Here is a 6,000-nt window from a genome sequence, read left to right on the forward strand (position 1 = left end):
AGGCATATCTACATGTTATCTGATATCAGTCTCACAAACCTCTGCAACACCCAAATGTAAAGCATCTGGCTCAGAGAAATCAGAGGCAGAGGCAAGACTCAGACTCCCACCTTTGACTTTGAGGTCAGCTTGGTTTTCTCCCCTTATCCCCACATCTGTCTTCTGGGAATGTGGCTTTTTCCTTTTCTTTGTCTCCTTAACCACATGGGGACCCTTCTTCCTTTTACTTTCTGGTGTTCCTTTCTCCAAAGCTTACCTCCACCAGTGTTCTGGTTTCTTTCCTGCTTAATGGTAGGAGTTATTCTGTATCCTCAATTCCTCTCACTCAATTGGTTCTTTCCTTTCTGTCTTAAAATAGTAATACTTCTATTACCTTAAACTTTATTTTTGCTTTCCTGTTAGCTATCATCCTATTTCTTTTGCCTAGTACTGCCCAACCAACTGAGTTTGTATAACTCAGTAGTTTCTTTCGTTCACACCCAAAACCTTTCCCCTGATATTTACCCTTGTAATCTGGCTTCTATTTCTTCTACTTCACCAAAACTACTCCAGGAGACCAAAGCATCAGTCAGTTAATTTTGAGAACCATTCTTATTGTCCTTACCTTCCTTGATTCCTCAGTAGCACTTGGACCTGAGAACTACCTTTTATTTCTTGAAAGCCACTCTCCTACCTGCTCCAGATTTTATGCCCCTCTATATTTTTGTAACTACCCCAGAGACTGATTCTTTTTTTTTTATCTGGACAACCATTTCCTCATCAGTTACATGAAAGAGGTAGGATAAATCATTTCTAAAGTTTCCTATTTTAGGAATTTCAGTTTCTTTTACTAGAACACTTTCCCTCGTCTGACTGTGCCAACCTGTCATGACTTAGTTGGCCCTCCACTTAGGTCATTACTATTTTCAACTATCTGAAAGGCTGGCATGGGAAGTAAGGACCGTATTTATTTTCTGTTGACTCCTAAGGGAAGGGTTCTCTGAGATAAACCAAAAGCTAAAAGAAGCCTGATATTCTGTGGACCAGAATTTTCTAAATATTGGAACTGATGATATTCAGTAGTAATGGCCTTCTACTACTGGATGGTAGGCTACCTTTCAGGAATACTGTAGAGCAGTGGTTTTCAACCTTTTCACACTTGGAGACTGGTTAAAATAGAATTATTTCAAGGACTGCTAAGGCAGAAATAAAAAACATTAGTATTTTGTTTGTTATGTTTTAATTATAATACAATAAAATTAAAATCCTCTAAAATAACTAGACCAATAGTAAAAAATATATATATATTTAAGAGACTGCAACTAAAATTCCTAGCGAGCAATAGTTAATTCAAGTAAAGCTAGTGTGAGAATACTGTTGCTTCTTTGCAAGAATACTTGATATCTGAGGCTGCAGTTTGGTTTCCTAGAGAGAAGCACTGCACTGACATTAATTTTCTCTGTTTGATTTTTATGAGTAGTAGAATAGAAAACGTCTTCTCACACATGTTGGTAGTAGAAAATATGATTAAAAATTTGATAGCTTTGTAACTAAGAGATATCCAAAATTGTTACAATGATTGCATTTTATGTTTGGACACTGGAGTGACATCAGAAGATAAATCTATCATTTTTTTTCTTTTTTACAATGATTAAGGGAGCAGGAGTTGATGTCTTCCATGAGTGAGTTATTGACCTGAAGGTTACCTTTATGGGACTTCTCATTTTCCGGGTAATAATGGTCAAAGTTTTGAGCTAACATTCTTAAATGTTGATATATTATATTAAATTTGAATTTCAGTTGAATTCTGCAGTAATCAAAAAGTCTTGGAAAAATGAATACATTCTACATTTTTTTCCTGTATGCGACTTTCTCAAAGAACAAGTTTCTTCTTTTTTTTCTTTCACAATTTTTTTTAATGATTTTAATTTATGTTTACATAGATTCAAGTGTCCCACCGAATATATCTCCCCCCACCCCCTTATTCCCCTTGGCCCCCCATGCCTCCCCCCCCAATGCATTCCCCCCTTCCCTCCAGGATTTGCTGTCCTGTTCTCTATAATGCTGTGTTATGTATATATAATTTCATTAATCTCTTTCCCTTCTATGATGCCATCTTCTCTTCTACTTTCATTCTGACCACTTTCCCTCTGGTCCCTTTGCTCCCGCCTCTGCCTCTGTTCCGTTGCTCAGTTCACATTGTTCATTGGATTCCTCAAATGAGTGAGGTCATATATTTCTCTTTTTCTGCCTGGCTTATTTCACTTAGCAGGGCAGTTTCCAGGTCCATCCATGTTGTCGCAAACGGTAAGATTTCCTTCTTCTTCATGGCCACATAGTATTCCACTGTGTATATATATGTACCACAGCTTTTTAATCCACTCATCCACTGATGGACACTTGGGCTGTTTCCAGATCTTGGCTATTGTAAACAATGCTGCAATAAATATGGGGGTGCATTTCTTCTTTTGAATCAGTGATTTGGTATTCATAAGATATATTCCTAAAACTGGGATAGCTGGGTCAAAGGGCAGTTTTATTGTTAATTTTTTTGAGAAATCTGCATACTGTTTTCCACAGTGGCTGCACCAGTCTGCATTCCCACCAGCAGTGCAGGAGGGTTCCCTTTTCTCCGCACCCTCACCAGCACTTATGTGTTGTTTTGTTAATAGGCGCCATTCTGACAGGTGTGAGGTGGTATCTCATTGTGGTTTTAATTTGCATTTCTCTAATGATTAGTGATGTTGAACATTTCTTCATCTGCCTATTGGCCATCTGTATGTCCTCTTTGGAGAAGTGTCTATCCATTTCTTTTGCCTATTTTTGATTGGATTGTTTATCTTCCTGCTGTTGAGTTTTACAAGTTCTTTATAAATTTTGGTTTTAACCCCTTATCAGACATATTGGTGAATATATTCTCCCATTGTATGTGTTGTCTTTTTATTTTGTTAAGGGTGTCTTTTGCTGTGCAAAAGCTTTTTAGTTTCATATAGTTCCATTTGTTCATCCTGACCTTTATTTCACTTTCCCGTGAAGATAAATCAGCAAAAATATTGCTATGAGAGATATTGGAGAGTTTACTGCCTATGTTTTCTTTCAAGATGTTTATGGTTACACGACTTACATTTAAGACTTTTATCCATTTTGAGTTTACTTTTGTGAATGGTGTAAGTTGGTGATCTAGTTTCATTTTTTTGCAAGTACCTGTCCAATTTTCCCAACACCATTTGTTAAAGAGACTGTCTTTACTCCATTGTATGCTCTTACCTCTTTTGTCAAATATCAATTGTTCATATAGGTGTGGGTTTATTTCTGGGTTCTCTGTTCTGTTCCATTGATCTGTATGCCTGTTCTTATGCTAGTACTGAGCTGTTTTGAGTACGATGGCCTTGTAGTATAACTTGATATCAGGAAGTGTGATATCTTCTTTTTCAGGATTGCTATGGCTATTTTTGTTCTTTTTTTGGTTCCATATACATTTTTGGAATATTTGTTCTATATCTTTGAAGTATGTCATTGGTATTTTAATAGGAACTGCATTGAATTTATATTGCTTTGGGTAATATAGACATTTTAATGATGCTTATTCTTCCTATCCATGAACATGGTATATGCTTCCACATGTTTGTATCTTCCTTGATTTCCTTTATCAATGTTTTATAATTTTCCGAGTACAAGTCTTTAACCTCTTTGGTTAAATTTACTACTAGGTACTTTATTTTTTTTTTGTTGCAATAAGTGGATTGTTTTCTTAATTCCTTTTCCAGACAGTTCATTGTTGGTGTATAAAAATGCCGCTGATTTCTGAATATTGATTTTACATCCTGCCACCTCACCAAATTCATTTATCAGGTCCAGTAGTTTTTTGACAGAGACTTTAGGGTTTTCTATGTACAGTATCGTCTTATCAGCAAATAATGATAGTTTTACTTCTTTTCCAATTTGGATGCCTTTTATCCCTTCTTGTCTGATTGCTGTGGCTAGGACTACCAGAACTATGTTGAATACGAGTGGTGAAAGGGGGCACCCCTGCCTTGTTCCTGATCTTAAGGGGATTTTTTTAATTTTTGCCCATTGATTATGGTGTTGGCTTTGGGTTTGTCATAGATGGCCTTTATCATGTTGAAGTATGATCCCTGTATTCCCACTTTGCTGAGAGTTTTGCTCATAAATGAGTGCTGGATTTTATTGAATGTTTTTTCTGCATCTATTTATATTATCATGTGATTTTATCCTTTCTTTTGTTTATGTGTTGAATCACATTGATTGATTTGCGGATATTGTACCAGCCTTGTCTCCATAGTATAAATCCCACCTGATCGTGATGTATGATTTTTTTCATGTATTGCTGGATCTGGTGTGCTAATATTTTGTTGAGAATTTTAGCATCTAAGTCATAGGGATATTGGTCTATAGTTTTCTTTATTTTTAATGTTTTTTACCTGATGCTGGAATTAGGATAATACAAGCCTCGTAAAAGGAGTTTGGAAGTCTTCCCTCCTCTTAAATATTTTGGAATAGCTTGAGAAAAATAGGTTTTTTCTTCTTTGAATGTTGGGTAAAATTTTTCTGTGAAGCCACTTGGTCCAGGACTTTTGTTTATTGGGAATTTTTAAATGACTGTTTCAATTTCATTTGTTTTAATTGGCCTGCTCAGATTTTCCGATCCTTCCAGATTCAGTTTGAAAGATTGTATGTTTCTAGGAATTTATCCATTTTGCCCAGGTTGTTCAATTTTTTGTTTATTGTTCTTTATAATATTTTCTTACAATCCTTTGTATTTCTGTTATGTCAGTTATGACTTCTCCATTTTCATTTCTAATTTTATTGAATTGGGTTCTCTTTTTTTTTGTCTGGTTTAAGGTTTGTCAATCTCGTTTACCTTTTCAAAGAACCAGCTCTTGGTGTCATTGATCTTTTGTATTTTTTTATCCCTATGTCATTTATTTCCACTTCTATATTTTTTTGTTTTTGTTTTTTTGAGAGAGAGAGAGACTGAGACAGAGAAATTAGAAACATCAACTCATACCTGTAGCAATTTTAGTTATTCATTGATTGCTTTTTATACGTACCTTGATGGGAGGGCTCCAGCCAAGCCAGTGACCCCTTACTCAAGCCAGTGATCGTGGGCTTCAAACCAGCTACCTTTGGGCTCAAGCCAGTTACATTGGGGTGTTGAACCTACTTTTTCAGTGTCCCAGGTCGATGCTTTATCAATTGTGCCACCATCTATCAGGTCAGACTGCGCTCTGATCATTTTTTTCTTTACTTCCTCTGGGCTTTGTTTGTTGTTGTTATTGTTTTTCTAGTTGTTTTAGGTGCATGTTTAGGTTGTTTATTTGAAATATTTCCTCTTTCTTAAGGTATGCCTGTAATGCTATGAACTTCCCACAGATTTTGGGTTGTTGTATATTCATTTTCATTTGTTTCAAGAAAATATTTTATGTCTTTTTTTTTTTTTACAGGGACAGAGAGAGAGTCAGAGAGAAGGATAGATAGGAACAGACAGACAGCAAGGGAGAGAGATGAGAAGCATCAATCATCAGTTTTTTGTTGCGAGACCTTAGTTGTTCAGTGATTGCTTTCTCATATGTGCCTTGACCAGGGGCCTTCAGTAGACTGAGTAACTCCTTGCTGGAGCCAGCGACCTTGGGTCCAAGCTGGTGAGTTCCTTGCTCAAGCCAGATGAGCCCCCGCTCAAGCTGGCAACCTCGGGGTCTCGAACCTGGGTCCTTCCGCATCCCAGTCTGATGCTCTATCCACTGCGCCACTGCCTGGTCAGGCTGTCTTTCTTTTCTTTTTTTTTTTTAAATAATTTTATTTTTTTTAATGGGGTGACATCAATAGATCAGGATATATATATTCAAAGATAACATGTCGGGGTTATCTTGTCGTTCAATTATGTTGCATACCCATCACCCAAAGTCAGATTGTCCTCTGTCACCTTCTATCTAGTTTTCTTTGTGGCCCTCCCCCTTTCCCTCTCCCTCTCCCCCCTCCCCCCATAACCACCACACTCTT

Source organism: Saccopteryx leptura, chromosome 2 (assembly GCF_036850995.1).
Source record: "Saccopteryx leptura isolate mSacLep1 chromosome 2, mSacLep1_pri_phased_curated, whole genome shotgun sequence".
NCBI lineage: Eukaryota > Metazoa > Chordata > Mammalia > Chiroptera > Emballonuridae > Saccopteryx > Saccopteryx leptura.